Here is an 18,479-nt window from a genome sequence, read left to right on the forward strand (position 1 = left end):
GATTTTTGGAATATTGTGAAGACCCTGTATCGGAACAGCAAGTTTTGTGTGTGATAGTCTTCATTTGCATGGAGACACACTTGTTGAATAAAGTTCCAATCAGGGTCTGTGCCTGCGGACTGGGCTTGCGCCTGCGCAGGAGAAACGTTACAAAATGGGAATTACACGTCGATACAGGGTTGATAGCGCTTGGTAAAAAAATTATCTTGGTTCCTGCTGACATACTTAACCGCCCCAAAATTAAAACCCTCTTCATAGGCCCTTTCGCGGTAGGTCACCAGCAATCGTTCGGTTGTGAGCATTGTCTTGCTCACTCTCCAAATGTTTGCGATATTAAAATCCTAAAAACAAATGTAATCGTTAAAATTTCACGTCAGTACATGATTGTCATTTACATTGACTATTGGTGTACAGCATAATAATGAATTCAATTGCAAGTGTGAGTAAGATTTCGAATTGCCAGTCATTTTGATGAGTGATACCATTCGACAAAAGTTATGAAAATATAGCGTACATTTCATAGAACATTTCAAAGTCCTTATTTACAATATTTCCACATTTTTTATTGTAAAAAAAGATGTTATTTAATTTTATTATCATCAATATTACTATAATTTTCCGGAACTGATGAGGTGGGTAGATTATTTTTTTTTCAATGTTTATAAGGAATTCACTCATTCAACATGGTTTATTTAGATGAAAACTTTCATCACATACCGAATCGAATTGACTAAAAGCTTTTATAATATAAAAGATCGAACTCATAAGAAATAAGCATAGTGTGGACTTTGACAACAAAAACATAATACAATAAAGCAACAAATATGGTAAACAACATAAGATAAAAAAAAATTATCAGAAGACCAATTGTGTTCAATATGACATTAACGTCAATTACAAGAACCAAAGAACTAAAACCATAGGTACTGAGTGAGAGAATCAATATGAGAAAAACATGAGACATGAATTATGCAAAAAATACCAGAACATGTATACCATTAAATATATGAATATAACAGATACGAAGGATTAAGAAAGAAGATTAAGAAACGAAACAGCAATTAAAATTGAAGGCGAAAGGGGAAAAAACAGCATATTAAACGAGATGAGGTAACTGAGCAAGAGCGAGAACAACTTAACTAGGAGTATACAACGTAAATGTACAACAAAACAAATGAAAGACAGGAAATAAAGGTAATGAGACTATTAGAGAAAAACCTGTTTAAGTTATAAATAATTCAAATCCAACATAGTAAGCTGTTAAGAAAAAAAAGAGGAAATTGTCTATATTTTACAAAATTGCATCGTAATAAAAAAATGCACAGTATTTGGATTGAAAAATAAAATGGTAAGAAACAAGAAAGAAGGGAAAATGGAGAAGAATACAGAAAAGAAAAGAGAAGGTGATATTGAGAAGGAACACTAATGAATAGTCAAAGAGGTACAAGGTGAAAAAGAAGAAGTAAGGGTAAAAGAAAATGAAGAGATAGAATATGGAGAATAAGATAAAGAAAAAAAGGAAAAAAGTCCGGGGGGGGGGGGTTGCACTCACAAATGTAATAACGCCCACAAATGTAATAACACTTTACCCACAAATGTAATAATTTCTCCCACAAATGTAATAATGAACTTTACCCACAAATGTAATAATTTTTGATCGCCCACAGATGTAATAATGTTGCATCTCTTGATGAAGTTATTTATGTTACGCCCGATGTTCCCTGCATGGTTGTTGGAGCTCCTGCTGCTGTTGATGTTGCCAATGTAATTGTTGCATTTCTGCTGTAATACATGTAGGTATTTTTGCTGTTGCTCTTGATGTTGTCGGTGCGGTTGCTGCATCTCTTATTGCAGTTGAGGTTTCGGCTGCTGATGCTGTTGTTGCTCCTGCTGCTGTTCATGTTTATTGAAGTAACTGAAATGGAATTATTTTATAGAGCATGTGATATTTTATTAATAAAGATATTAATTTCCATGATTATTGAAACCAAAGTCATTTATTCCTAATTTAATTATCGTTGTTAAAACTTACATTTTTAAAAACTTTTTTACAAATAATTTTTATGTCTGAAATAGTAACTTCAAGTTCTAAATGGTTAAAATATTGTCACCAAAGCCTTATTAAACCTAGATATTTAGATGCCTAAGAAGACTGGGAAGGGGGGGGGGGCGATTCACCCCCCCCCCCTTATGATCTCGGCCATCGATCGTGCAATTGCAATGAAATTGGCACGCGCCTTACCCATGGCAGAATTTACAAAACTATAATATCAAATTCTACGAAAAATCTCACTGCTCATTAATTATGAAAATGTATGCGTAAAATCATAAGTTTGCTCTAATTAATAAAATAACGCCCCTAAATGCTCTTTTTGTTCACATACTCTAGATAGGCATCTGATCAAATTTATTTTTCAAAAATGTACACATCACATTTATTTTTTAATGTATTCTACTGTTTTATAAATTTCTTATGTATTTCTTTGTTTTATGACTTTTTGCTTTTTATTGTGCTTTCAATGGAAATTTTCGGGGACTTTATTTTTACCAAAGACAAGATAAAATCAAATGGTTTTAAGCAGTAAAGGGAAAAATAATGATACATTTTATGAATTTTGGCTAAAAACACTATTTGCATTGGATTTGTACACAAATTCATGCTTTTGAGCAATTTCGGGTTTGCATGCACTTACGAAATGTTGCGTAATTTCGGAACCGCGTACCTTGGGGTCACAATTTTGGTCTCAAAAGTTGCGCAAGAGATTTGAAAGTAAAAATTCAGCAAGCGACACATTTTAAAAAACTTTGAGCAGCGGATTTATCACGAAAATGTCGAGCCCCCCCCCCCCTCTTCTTAGGGTTTAACAACCAAAACAAAAAAATGCATAAGAAAGAAATTAAAATGTACATGTATACACAATTGATTTTAATGACTTGAGATTTTCTCTTTGGTTTACCAATTAAAGGGAGTCAAAATCCAAATTATCGCTTTTTTTTTGTATTTCTTGATTCAGAGCCAACCTGCTGATTTCTGAAGTGAGTGCACAATCAACAGGCAAGATCCTGAGCCACCCCCCCCCCCCTACCAAGATCATTTGAATAAGTGAGGTTTAATGACTGCTTTTGTAGTCATTAAATTTATCTGATTTATACAGGCCTACAAGAGATATAAAAAATTGTGTTCTTTTTGGGGTAATTTTCCAGTGTTCCTAGCTGACAAAGCAGATGGTGATGGTGTGTGGGGGGTCTAATAGGAATGCAGAACAATGGAACATTTATTTACTTCTTTGGCAATAGAAAGCAAGTCACAGCATCTAGCATTGATTGATATTGGCTTTTTTACAACTGTCCACGAAATATCACCATTAATCATTTAAGCATCTAAGCACTTATAGACTTATAGATGTCACTGTTTTCAAATATTGACTGGTAGAAGACCAAATAAAGAAGAGAACAGTGCTGGTAATTTATTTTTTTGTTAATGTGACTACTTTTTTCGCCAAAGTGAGGCAGTCATAATTAAGAGTGTTTTAACTTACAAGTGACATCACATTTCCTGCCTTCTTGTCTGGCTTTCCAAAACCTTCAACCATTTATACTTGCGTAACTTTGTATCTCGCATCCGTCTGAAAAGCTTGGGTGAAGCCTCCACCTGAAGGAAAAAGAGTATTGAACTAATTAAAATATTTGCCACAATCTTGTATTTCTTCTCACATGTCTAAAAACAGGAAATAAACATCTTTTGATTACCAGAATTCATATAGAAGGGGGTAAATAAAGGGTTCAAGCTTTTATTATGTTAATCAAAAATAAAAATAGTAAATGACATATGCTCTGGCTGAGAAACTTAGAGAAATTATTCCTCGTAATGTAGCTTGTATTACATACACATGAGCAAGTAGTGAAAAATTGATTGAGGGGTGTGAGTAGGGGCTACGCAAACGGAAGGGGGGGGGGCTGGGGTCGCATGTGAACTGTGAAGTTTTCAAAGTGAGCGAGCTGACCATGCAAAAAATCATGATCAAATGGTAATTTTTATGTTTTTCAGCTCCCGCACTGTTTTCCAAAAGCATGTACAAAAATGACCATCTGGATGATTTTTTGCATGGTCATGGTCTTTCATGTCTATGTAATGTCTACATTACAAACTGACTTTAAAATCTGGTACAGTGCGATTTCATTAGCATTGATGTGGGTTTTAATAATCTAACATTCTGCAACCTAAACAATATCCTTCATTTTTTGTCATCATTATAGCATTTTACTAGTCTACATGTTACCTGTGGTTGCATTTCAATCTCAGTGTTTCTTCACCCATTGCCAAATCTTCTGCCACATGTTCATCAGATTGGCCCTGGCAAATTCCTAGCTGTAGTAGACCAGTCAGAGCCTAGCTCTGTAGTTCCAGTCTGAAATTAGAACATTAATATTACATTGATATAACAAAGAAATATGTAGATTGACACAGTGATCATTGAAAAATATTGCACTTTCAATGAATATTGTTGACATTTTATAAAGGGGAATGATTCAAATATACCAATCATTTTTCTTACTTGTTTTATTATCCTGAAATTTCTAGAATCGACCAACAATCGGTCAACAAGTAATTCTTGTTAATTCATGTAATTTCCACTTGATTATAAGCAAGACAGTCATTAACATATTAATCATACAAATAATAAAACATTTTTGTCACTAATATTTTTTTTTAATTAAAATAAAAGTTTTTTCTAACCCAATAGCACATGGATACCTTGCTGGTTTAATTTACTGGACTTAGTTCAATAGTACTTTATTATGAGATTCAAAGGCAAAAAAATACTCGGGCTTCATGAGATCCATTGCATATTCCCCTTTATTTTTGTTCTAATGAATGGACCTTTAAGTACCTTTACGTGCTATTTAAGGTTAGGTTTGACTACATCTAGACTCTAACTCTATGTGGTACGATAAAAATGAAAAATAAAATTGAAAAATTGAAGAGCCCCGACTGGGGGATTTCGCATTGTAAGTCCCATAATGGTGGCTGCACGATAGCTAGACAGCTGGCAACTGTCTGTTTCGAGGAGTTTTTTAACATTTTTTTTTAATTTCTCCTCGTACACAGACGGCTCGCTATTGTGCAGCCACCATTAGGGGACTTACAACGCAAAATCCCCCCCGTCGGGGCTCTTCAATTTTGTCTTTAATGAATAACAATTTTGAAAATTAACGCGACCAAAATGCGAATTTATATTCCATCTTGGCAATAATTGCCCCAAAATGGAGAAAACTGAAGTTAAAAGGAACAAAAACAGTGACTTACCTCGGCTGTCGCGCAAATTCACTTCCCCTTTTTATCCGATCTTAAGTACGTAAACATATGGCCATTGAGTCCCCTGTACAGATCGCGCTAGAACTTTGGTCTCTGTATTTGGTGAGTGAAGCCAACGGAGCTCAGCTGAACAACCAGCAAAACAGAGACCGAAGCTTTTGGTCTACTGCCACGGGTGCACCATTTAAAACTTATAATATCTAGATTTTGATTGGGTGTGAACGCACCTCTGCCACATAACCTCCCCCCTGAATCACTCATTCAATGAACAAGTTATAATATAACCTTGTTCTCCATCTTATATCTCTTATATCTTATATCTCCATGTGTGGCAAAAAAGGGTGGCAATGTTTTGCTTATTTTCTCTTTTTGTTTGGGGCAAATGCTTGATTTTTTTACACTGACAGTTTCCATTACACCTATTATTCATACAACTTGGCTCTTATATAAATTTGACACTTTGAATATTTTTTTTCTTAATTGAAAATAAAGATAAAAAATGAAAAATTTCTTGCCATATTACTTTCCACCAATAGAGGGCGTACAGAAAAATATGCCCAAAATTCAAGTTCTTGAGCGCTTTGGTGAATACAATTTTTTTTTCCAAAATTACTAATGTAAAATAAATTGCAACTGTAAGGAAATTAGTAATTTTGGTCACAAAAGTGATATTTTAATGATTTTTTAAAGTGTGTGCTTTGTACAACATTGGCATACCATAGTCCTACCTGAAGATTCCCCACAGGCAGGGTGGTAGCAGTGAACAAATGCCCTGAATCCTCGCCTGCTGTCGAGTGCCTCCACTTCATTTTACTTGTGTTCGCTAAGCCTATATGCTAAATAAGTTGAGAATATCCAATTTATCACTCACACTATCAATATGTGATTTAGCTACTTTCCAATTCCAATGACTGTAACACAGAATTGGGATGGCCACATTGGATTCGTGTACATTAATTGCACACGCTGGTAATCGAGGATATCCCCGACCACACCGAGCAACAAAATTAATACAAAACCAAAGGAAAAGAAAAATTATGATTTTTAATATAGAATGTCATAAAGGTAAAACAATATAAAGAATTCTCTTATCAAAATTACAGCCCTGTGTGGATCATAAAAACGTGTATGGACAGGGTTGCGATGGGTCGTTGTCTGGACCACTCATTCAATGAACAAGGTTATGATATAACCTTGTTCTCAGTTTTATCTCCATGTGTGGCAAAGTAAGGGTGGCAATGTTTGGCTTATTTTTCCTTTTCCTTTTGGGCAAATGCTTGATTTTTTTACACTGACAGTTTTCATTACACCTATTATTCATAAAACTTGGCTCTTATTTAAATTTGATTCTTTAAATAATTTTTTCTTAATTAAAAATAGAGATCAAAAAATGAAAATTTTCTTGCCATATTACTTTCCACCAATAAAGGGCGTACACAAAAATATTCCCAAGTTACTAATAAAAAATAAATTGCAACTGTATGGAAATTAGTAATTTTGGTCACAAAAACGATATATTATTGATTTTTTAAATGTGTGTGCTCTGTACAACATTGGCATACCATAGTCCTACCTGTAGATTCCCCACAGGCAGGGTGGTAGCAGTGAACAAGTGGTCTGGACCTCAGTCAGATACTTAATTCTGCAGACACAGAAACACGGGTATGGGACTAGACTGGATCATGTACTGTCAAGTTTGTCGATCGTATCGACAGGTGTCCTGCCAGAAGATTCTCTTTTCTTGTAATTCAATTGATAATTACGCACCACAAATAATTAATCACCTTACATATAATATGAACGACATTTTGAATGGTTTTACTTACGGTAAAATCCTCATTCACCTCTCCGGTGACCTTCACTTCTGCTAATTTCTTCGTTTCATTTCGAATCGTCGCGGCGAAAACATCAAACAAACTTTTCATTTTTATCATGACTTTGGGAGTTGGTGTGGCCTTATTAGTCAGCGAACCTCGTTCAAGACGATTTGTGAAATAAAAATCCTCTGACAATAGTCAAAGGAGCTCCGTGAGTTTCGTGAAATGCAATTTTTGATGATGAGCCGATCGTGACATCGCCCTGCCGTACTGTACTAGGCCGTACGCCTTCACAATTAGCCGCTGAGTGTACTGAACTCGAAGGTTCGGGAAAAGCCCCCCCCCCCCCCCCGGTTGTGCCATTTGGGGGCGTTGTCGACACTGACGCGCCCTAACGCCCAACGCACCCTTTCGGCCGAATCGGGGGGGGGGGGGGGCTTTGGACGAATCTTCGCGTTCGCGTTGACGCACCCTAACGCGACAGCACCCACCCTTTCGTCATAAGCCCTTTATGACACAGATCTACCCAACTAGAGATAAATTTCTAGCGCCAACAGTTTAAAGTACTTTCAATGGATTTAAGTTTCACCTTATGATTACGATCATATAATTGTTTTGTGTTCAATGAAAATGTATACCCAAAGTTTTAAAAGAAAATTTATTCCATTTCAAACCATTCTCAGAAAATGGAGCTAAATGTGAACCCTTTTTAGATCCGATCAATATTGCTTCTGATTTGGAAATATTGAGTTTACACCCAGAACTTTCAGAAAAATTATCAATTGTTTCAAATAATGATTTAAAGGATTTTTCAGAGCCATCAATAAAACAGGTAGAATCATCAGCTAGCAAAGAAATTTTCTGTTCAGTACATGTACTTTCAATTGGAATTCCAATGATGTTTTTATTTTGTCTAATAGCGAGAGCGTTATCATTATTGTTATTGTAATTATTATTATCATTATTCTTCTCCTTCTTATAATTATCAAGGGGATTGTCTGGGATGAAAGTATATATAGATAAAAATAGAGCATAATTCACTGAGCAAAATACGGAAAATTTTTATCAAAATCGGAAAGCAAAATAGCAAAGTTATTGAATTTTTAAGTTTAGCAATGTTTTGTGAAACAGTCGTAATGAATATTCATTAGGTGGGCTGATGATGTCACATCTCCATTTGTTCTTTTGTATTTTGTTACATGAAATTAGGTTTATTTAATCTTTTTTCCTCAAACTACTAGAAAAAAAATGAATTGACAACTGAGTTGATGCATTAAATATTTATTGCTGCAACTTATTTCATTATAAGGGAGACATATTATTCACAATTATTCACACAAGTATGAAATAATGAAATAATTAGGATTTTATGAAATAACATAAGAAAATGGAAAGTGGTTATGTGACGTTATATTACTGAATTTGAAATTTTAATAACTTGTTATGCGATTTTGATAAAATTTTCGGCATTTTGCTCAATGAACTCTACTCTACGTACAAAGATATGAATATTTTCCTTTATTCCCTTTAATGTTATTGCCATCAGAGTCATCCTCATTATGATTATCATTCAAAAATAAATGTTGTGATCATATCAATTGCATTTCTTCTGCAGCCGAACTCTCTCTTCATAAACTTAAGATCAGGTAAATAACGGGTCATATTCGTTGTCTTTTTATAACCCAAACCATTTTTTAAAGAAATGATTGACATTGTTATTTTTATCAGTATCATATTGAAACTTCTCACAAAGATATGAATCGTTCAGTATTCTCCTTGAATAAAATAGGAAGATGCAAAAAATATGATAATTAAAACTACCGATAATAACGATTTATTCCTCTAAAGACATATCTCTTTTTTTCAAAGTGGATATTTTTCCTTTACTAAATCCAACCATTGGTAATATAAATGTAAACAGAGTATGCACAGTAATATCAGATGTTTTGAGAAAAAGAAAGGGATAGGGCGGTACAGCTGCCAGTTACATTAACAAAACCGATCAGACCGACCTGTTAGTTGCTGCATTGACTTCACTGTCAAGGAGATTTTAAAACGACTTTAGAGAGTATAAATTAAAATGATGACGATAACGGGTTGAATATTACATTTTTTATATATTGCACATTATGTTATCTGAACAAATTATCGTTTCTTTTACCACAGATAGTGCTATGAGCTGGGGAGAACCTGGGTGGATGCCTGATTTTTCTATAGGGGGCCTAATTGTTTTTCTTTTACCTGGGTCACTCATAAATAAGTAAAATGTGAAAAAAATAGGGGAACCTTTGAAAGTATAGTCACATCAAAAGTCGATTTCTAAGAACCTCCTGTGCTGAATTGCTCTCATAGATAATAGGTCAGGATGGAGCGCGGATTACAGATTCCTCATGAAAGAGAGTCTGGGCTTCTATTGTTCATGACTTGGTGACATGAACAGAAGAATGTAGTCGCGGAGAATGTTAACAGGTGGCTAAATTGGTCAGAACAGTAATACAGAACAAATAACCTTATTTTCTTTTTTTTTTGAAAATTTGTATTATTTTTTGGCTTATAACTGATTTGCATTTCCTCTTCTTTGATTCACGAAAAATAAAGGGTTTTTTTCTTGGTTTTTTGTACTTTGCCAAGAACGCCCATATCATTTTTTGGATTTTATACCCAAAACTTGTTAGTAGTGAATCTGCCAGATCCCTCTATCTATATTTGGATATATCATCTTTAATTTTATAGTTTGTCTCCTTCTTGCAATAACTTTATTTATTACACTACGAATAAAAAGGGTCTATTTTTAAAGACTACACGAATGAAAAAATACGGTTGGCCACACTTAAAACATACAGGGTTCTGATATATTATTGTGTGTGTTCGCGTGGGGATCGCATCTGTTCTGTGATTGGTCACTTGATCGAATAAAATGCCCTTTTCTGGAATAGGATGCTTTCAATTGTGTGTGTTCTTCAGAGGAAGCAACTTAAATAGGAAAATAGTATTTCCTTCATAGGAGCATTATTTATTTTTTTATTCATTCAATTACATCAATATCTACGTCATTTAAAAGGACAACATTGAATTTTCATTTTATCTTCTTAATTTCTGGGTATCTCTACCATTCATCAAATTATTTGCTCGTTTAAATGTTCATGAAATTATACCTTCCAGGTTTTACCTATTGAAAAAAATGTAAAATATTAAATTTTACTATTTTTTACGCGAATAAGAAAGATAATGACACGATCATAAAGTCCATGAACGATGCATCATTCCATGTGTCGAAGGTTTCATTATACAATATACGGGTAAATAATTATGACCGTTTTAAAATCAGTCTCTGCTTACGTTTCTTTCAATTTAGGATTCCCTCGAATACCCCTGCCAGTCATGGGGTATTTGTATTGGCACAGTAAGAGTTAAGGAACGAATCATATAAAAATATTAAATGAAACAATAAGTAAGTTTTAATAAGTTGCATGGCTACATAAATGTATACAAGTATACAAATTGTATACAAGTCTATTTTCGAATTCTTTTCCTTCTTAACACTATTTCAAGTAAAACATGAAGTATACAGATGTGATAATTGTTGTTGGATTGGTACTAGGTAATGCATGAATTACAAAGAATGAGAGCTACTTGTGAACATACAAGACTAATTAGGCTCTACTTTTACCACAGACTAAGCAACACTTTGTTGTTAATGTAATTGGGAAATAATCCACTCATTTCGCGCAGTGTAGATGGCGCGAAGCAACAACAATTTTTGTTGTTTTAGCTGTAGGATAAATCAGAAAATGATTGGTGACGAGAGTGCACGTTAGGGCTACATGTTCGTTCTTCCAAGCTACGCTCGAAAAGGAGGCATGTGAGTTTTAATATAATATCGTTTTTCAGTTTAACAGCAAAAATTGTGACAACGTTGATATCATTGTCAAAATAGATATTTAAAATCAAATCTGAAATCGATCTCAGATCAATTTAAGATCAGTTTTATTATAAGTTTTAAAAGGCCATTCATATTTTCACTGATGCTGACGAGAAGTTAATTTGGTTGTCAGAGCATTATTTGTCCTGCGTCTAAATAGCTGTCTCCAATCGACGGACTGCTTTGATTTCAGAAAGGTAGGAAACATCAACGCATACGTTTTGACTGATCGATCAAAGTACATCACCAATTCTCAAAAATTTAGATAGGGAAATTGTTAGGTCTCCAGTTACCTAAAACACGATAAGGCCCTTATCTATAAGATAAGACAAATTTTATGAGAAATGGACAATAATTAAGAGCAAAATTTTAAAACGCCGATCAAAAGGATCGTTCTCACAGCTCAATACGTATTAGACAGCGTCTGTTTAGAGGAGTTTTTAAACAATTTTATTTCTCCTCGTACACAGACGGGTCGCGATCATGGAGCCACCAATAGGGGGTTAACAATGCAAAATCCCCCAAACAGGGCTCATCGATTTCTGTCTTTATTTCATAAAGATATATAAAAAGAACTGTATCAACATAAAGATTTTTATTCCGTTTTGTCCTAAAATGTACAAAAAACGGGGGGGGGGGGGGGCTGGGGGGATAAACTTAAAGGGAAAAAACAGTGACTAAATGTGTGGCTGTGGTGCATGTGGGGCGCATGCAACTTTACTAACCTGTTTGATTGGAACTTAATACATAAACATATGGGCATTGAAGCCCTGTACAGATCGAGTTAGAACTTCGGTCTCTGTATTTGGGGAGTGGTGCCAACGGAGTCAAGCGGAACTCCGCTGAATAAAATACTTTCGGACGAGCTGCCGACTGACTGTGCAGGCATGTCCGCATATGGGGATGGCGATATAATATTGATGTGGCAGATATGGCAAGTTCCGACTCGGAGTCCTCATATAAGGCATAGTAGAATTCCGGATGTATTCTAAGATAGTTGAGCCACATGGCTGATTTGCTTGTTTATTATGTTAAAACAGTAGTCGGGTATATTTTATTCAAGGCACTTGCCGGCTTAAACCGAAACTCGAATTTCAATTTTCATTTTATTTTTCCAGGGTGTTTGTCCCATTGACGACACCGTTAAAAATCACATCGAATGAAGAAGAAAAAAATCCTAGCGATTTCGAACACGACCCCAGTGATCATAATAAGCCCATGGTATTGGGCGTTGTGCTCAAATACCGCACGCGAGTATCAGTTTCATAATCCCAAATATCCTCAAAGAAAAAAAAGAAAACAGAGCAGGACACATAATATTTTTTTATTTTGCTATTAAACAATCAATCATTAGTAGAACAAAATTACAATAACAGTCTGTAGCTACTACAATCATGCAATTTAATTGATTGATGACAATTTTCAAGAACGTTTGCAATTGTTATTGAAATACAAATGTGATCCAAATCATGTAAGTATACCTCCCTTTTTGTGGACATTACTAGAGTACACAATTCTAAAGATAAAGGGACATTCATTTCCTAAAGAGTAAATTTGCAATTAAACACGAATAAAACTTACACTCTGAGAGTTAGATAAGGCAATAAATGAGGAGAGAAGGAAAGTGTAATAAAAAATAAAATATGAATGTATAAATATTCAACCCCCCATCTTCCTCGACAAGAGACATCAGGATCGTACATTATAACCACCCATTCTTATGGTAAAGAGCATGAAGATCGTGAATATAAAATGACACCAAAAAAACTAAGATGATCACAAAAAAGGGGAGGAGAGAAATGTGAGATAAGAATAAAATGGTTATCCCACTTTTTTTTTATTTTCCTCCTTTTTCTTTATCTTTTCTACTTAATTTGATTTCATTTTCCCCTTTCCATTTTTGCCTATTTTTTCGTCTTTCCATTTGTCTTTCTCTCCCCTTTTCCTTTGTTCCCCTCTCCTTCCCCCTTACATTTCCCCTTTTGATTTGATGAAGTTTCCCGCTGACATCAATCGGGATGGGGGGTCATTCTGAACTCTGACCCCCCCCCCTTGCCTGTCACGCCACTGGGTAGATTCAGTCCATATCGAAACCACAACAAGGTGAAGTCTAAGTAATGGTAAGAATTCGATCAAGGAAGGACTTCAAGATCGAACTTCAAAGCCAATAAAAGTCTACAGCCATTCCCGAAGCACGAAGTGGCTGAAATTCTGGTTGTAGATCGATTAGACATTTCAGAATAGATGTGGAATAAAAAATAGCGAAACTTAAAGTAAAATTAGTTTTCTAACATCGCCAAATGGCCGGCACTAATCCAGGTCGCCAAAGAGCACTTACCTGCCCTCGCGGAAATTAAAAGCGGGTCAAAATTTTCTGGTCACAAAATGGCTGCACGACGCAATTTCCCATCAAGGCTTGATATCTTATACACTGTTACGATACTGCAACAAATAACAAGTAAAATTCAAATTTAATTTCCTCTTTTTTATTACAGGAAATAATTAAGTTTACGCAAACAAATCATAAATAATAATAGTCTTACGTCTCTTGAAATCAGTTCTGGTGTTATTCCAAATTTAAGGTCCAAATGATAAAATCCCAGTTGACTGGCGAAAATTCACAATGATGGCGATGATGAAACAGATGTTGAAGCACGATGAATAACAAGAGTCACTGTAACGAGTTGAAATGTCCGTTAAGACAATGTTGACGATGATTAACCGTCAATTTCAGCAATCCATGGGTTGAAGAGTGTTCATTGAACATGCTGATGATGTTGATGATCTCGATGAGAACTGAAAATTCCTCTCTCAAAAATAACTGCAAACAGTTCATTGATGGTGTGCAGATAATTCCACAGAAGATATTTAATCCAGGTATCTGTTCTGACATAAGGTCTGGCGTGAAACTCTTAGCTCCGATCTGATCTGATGAAGTGATCTGGTATGAGGCGATGATTTCCTTGAAGAAACTGCAGCTTTTACATGCACATTTCAACTACTCTAGAACATTCTAGTATTCACTATTCTAGAGGCTTCTATAAAGAGTATTCACTATTATGGAAGGTTCTAGTATTCTCTCTGAAAAACATTCTCCTTTCAGGAGCAGTCAAATTCCAGAAGACTCTTGAATGACCTCATTGAAATTAACATGTGTCACCAAAATAGCTTAGCCTATTCATTTCCACTACTAATACAATTCTATTGTAAAGTAATCTCTATTCAAAAATTACAATAATCCTTGGCCTTTAGATAGGCAGAGGCCTGCTTAACAAAAGCTTATGTTGTGGAATGTTCTTGATCACTCCCAAATATCCTTAAAGGGGAAATTACTAAATAAATGAATGTAATTCCTTTTACAATTCTTCTTATATATATATATATATATATATATAAAACACCTCCCCCACCGGGGAAAAAAAAGCTTTACCGTAGTAAAGGTTTCTTTAAGATTACTTTTTTTCCTTTAACTTTTTTAAGTCATCTTGATAAATCATTTACAGTTATCGTGTACAAAGATATAGTACCTAACGAACATGTTTAAATAAATGAACATCAAACACATTTTCTTCAAATGACACACTTGGTCAAAAGCATGAATAATTTCACATTTTATACTCTTGAAAGAGCATCAGCAATTACGTTATTCTGTCCCTTTATGTGTACAATTTTTAATTGGAATGGTTGGAGCATTAGGCTCCATCTGTACAGTCTTTGGTTCTTTGTTTTGAATTTCTCCATAAACACAAGAGGATTGTGGTCTGTATAGACTGTGATCTCTCCATTGGTTAGATACACCTCAAACTGCTAAAGGGCTTGTACTAGACTCAGGTCCTATTTTTCAATAGTTGAATACTTCTTTGAAACCGATTGAGTTTCTTAGAGAAGTAGCACACTGGTTTTTCGATGCCTTCTTCATGTTTTTGGAGCAATACTGCTCCTACTCCAACATCACATGCATCAATAGCTACCTTGAATGGCTTTGTGAAGTTTGGAGCTGCCAAAACAGACTCATTCACCAAAATGGCCTTTAATTTCTCAAACGATTTTTGACATTCGTCAGACCAAACATACTTCACTTTTGCCTTCAGCAGGTTTGTCAGAGGGCTAACCACTGTACTATAGTTTGGAACAAATTTTCTTGTAGAAGCCACTCATACCTAAGAATCTGAGCAATTCTTTTTTTTTAGTTGTGGGAATTGGAAGTCCAAGATAGCTTGTATCTTGGCTTGTCTTGGTAGCACTTGCCCTTGACCAACCACATGCATGACCAAGATATGTGACCTTTGCCTTGGCAAATTCACTCTTCATCAGATTCACTACTGGGTTGGCTTTGTCCAGCCTGTCAAACCGTGCGCTCAGATGATCCAGATGATCATTCCAAGCATCACTGTACACTAGGATGTCGTCTATGTATACGACAAAATTGCAAAGTCCGGCAATCAGTTGATTTGTTAACCTTTGGAAGGTTGCAGGTGCATTTTTCATTCCAAAAGGCATGACTTTGTATTGAAACAAGCCTTCAGGTGTATCAAAGGCTGATATATCTTTGGCTCAGTCAATCAGTGGCACTTGACAATATCCTTTAAGCAAGTCTATCTTTGTGATATAGGCAGAATTTCCAACTCTATCAATACAATCTTCTAACCTAAGAATTGGATACGAGTCAGTCTTAGTTACTGCATTTACCTTCCGGTAATCAATGCAAAATCTCTGAGAGCCGTCTGGCTTTGGAACCATTACAATAGGAGAACTCCAGCTACTCTGACTCGGTTCGATAATGTCATTATCTAACATAAACGGTATTCCCTTATTCACCATCTCCAACTTGCTTGGATTGAGCCTATAAGGATTCTGTTTGATAGGTCTTACATCACCTACGTCTACATAATGTACAGTTAACTCTTCATGCGTTACGTTGGCATTATTGCACATCCGTAGGCGTGTTTCGTTCGCATTTTTGCACAACCACACATTTCCCATAGACGTCCCCTGTCCCATTGTTTTTCGAACACTGTGCCTAACTACAATGTATAGCCTGACGCTTTTGTATACCGTACATGTGTACCGATCGATCGCGCGTGCGACATTACTTTAGCGTTCGACGGATTATCCGGGGGATTATCGCAGTTTACAAATTACAGAATCGTTGAGTTTTCCCTAAAAATCAATACATCCTGATCACAGCCAGGAAGTTCATTGAAAAAAGAGAGGATAAAATCAATAAACCCTCCTCACAAACAATACCATGGCCAGGTTTATTGTTAGGAGTCTGTGACTCATGGCACGAATGTGAATGAGACCCTAACATTATTCAACACACAGGGGGTTTACAGGTGAACGCATGAAGAGTTAAAGGTGTACGACCTGGTTTGTCTTTACACACATTCTCATATTCTCTTAACAGGCCAGATATCATTTATCTGATCTTCAGGCAGGTGTTTTAATGCCTCATCCATGTATCCTAACATCTCTGAGTTAGACAACTTTACACCACATGGTTCGTTCTTAGATACATCTGTATAAGACAATTCATTATCTGTCTTTTCATAGCATTCTTCTTCATGTACATCTACATGCTTTTCTTCTTCTTTGACCTGTGTTATACATGTACCTATTGGCTGACTAGCCTCTCGCTCAAAGTATTCTTTCAACATGTTTACATGACAAACTCTTTGAGACTTTCTTCGATCAGGGGTACTGATCACATAGTTGACATCATTCAATTTCTTTTTGACTATGTAGTGACCACTAAACCTAGCTTTCAAGGGCTCACCTGGCAAAGGCAACATCACTAATACTTTGTCTCCAGGCTTGAAACTTCGCTCTTTTGTATTTTTGTCAGCGTGAGCTTTCATTTTTCCCTGCGAATCTTTCAAGTGTTCCTTAGCCACATCACAAGCTTTTGAGAGCCTTTCTCTAAACGTTGACACATAGTCTAGAAGGTTTACATCATCATCCTGAACCATAAACCTCTCTTTGATAAGCTTTAGGGGACCCCTAACCTCATGACCATAGACCAATTCAAATGGACTGAAACCTGTGGACTAATTAGGGGAATTCCTAGTTGCAAACAATAGGAATGAGATCCCTTTATCCCAGTCATCGGGATAGTCTTCACAACAAGCCCTAATCACTGTCCTCAGGGTCTGACGATAGCGTTCTAACGCTCCTTGGGACTGTGGGTGATAAGCAGATGATTTGATCTGCTTTATTCCCAAGTCCTTCATAACTTGCTGAAATATTCCTGACATGAAATTTGACCCTTGGTCAGACTTGGTCAATTTCCTTAGCCAGACCATACCGAGTGAAAAACTGGACTAACGCCTGTACCACTGTCTTGGCAGTGATACTCCTCAAGGGTGTCGCCTCTGGAAAACGTGTAGACAAGTCCATAATCGTCAGGAGAAATATGTGACCCGACCACGTTCTGGGTAATGGTCCAACACAATCAACAAGAACCCTGGTAAAAGGTTCATGAAATGCAGGAATGGGTATCAATGGAGCACGCTTGATAGAAGGCTGTTCCTTGCCAATAATCTGACATGTATGACATGTCTTACAGAAATGCACAACATCTTTGTGCAACTTAGGCCAATAGTAATGCCTCATAATTCTAGCTTCTGTCTTCCGAATACCAACATGACCTGCCATAGGTAACTCATAAGCCATTTTCAGAATATCTGTGCGGTAACAAGGAGGAACTACGACCTGGTGAATTATACACCAATCTTCATCAGCTGGTTTCCGGGGAGGTCTCCACTTCCTCATCAAAATATCATCTTTCACATAAAAGCACTCAGGAACTTTATCAGCCTCAGAACATGCTTTCTGTGACCAGTTTTTCAATTCTGGGTCTGCCTGTTGTGCCTGTACAAGGGAGGATTTACTAAACAAACTATCATTGTTAGCAACAGAGCCTTGAACACTATACCCATTCGAATCCTTGGAAAGGTTTCAGCTAACCAGACATCAGTACTCTCCTCTACATCAGCAGATTGCGCATCATCCTTTTCAGCTCTACGAGTCTGAGACCTAGTAACAACACAATCCGGGAAAATCCCTGGAAAATCTTCCTGCAACAATTCAGTTTCAGACACCTCAACGGGCTTCTCCGAAACCACTGGAGATGCAACAACTCTATCTCCAGGCAAGTCGTTACCTAACAAAAAATCAACACCTTCCATGGGTAATTCTGGAACGACACCAACAGTCACAGGACCACTAACTAGGTCACACTTTAATTCGACCTTATGCAAAGGAACCGACATGAAATTTGGGCCAATACATTGAATTAACACTTTTGCATTCTCTGAACTCTCCGGAGAAAGAGCCAAATCCACTGGCACCATCAGGGACTGTGCAGCCCCTGTATCCCTAAGGATCACCACTGACCTACCAGCAGCACCAGTCGAACAAGGGG

At 36.2% G+C, this 18,479-nt stretch overlaps 1 long non-coding RNA gene across 1 annotated transcript; it reads right to left on the reverse strand.

Moving 5' to 3' along the window:
* Positions 1-1,815: 1,815 nt before the first annotated feature.
* Positions 1,816-4,362, reverse strand: LOC121405829. The gene is made up of 3 exons (XR_005968708.1): positions 4,281-4,362; positions 3,540-3,652; positions 1,816-1,915 (listed from the first exon to the last, which is right to left on the reverse strand). It is a non-coding gene; the product is annotated as an uncharacterized LOC121405829 (long non-coding RNA).
* Between the last annotated feature and the right edge of the window lie 14,117 nt (positions 4,363-18,479).

This window comes from Lytechinus variegatus, chromosome 1 (genome assembly GCF_018143015.1).
Source record: "Lytechinus variegatus isolate NC3 chromosome 1, Lvar_3.0, whole genome shotgun sequence".
NCBI lineage: Eukaryota > Metazoa > Echinodermata > Echinoidea > Temnopleuroida > Toxopneustidae > Lytechinus > Lytechinus variegatus.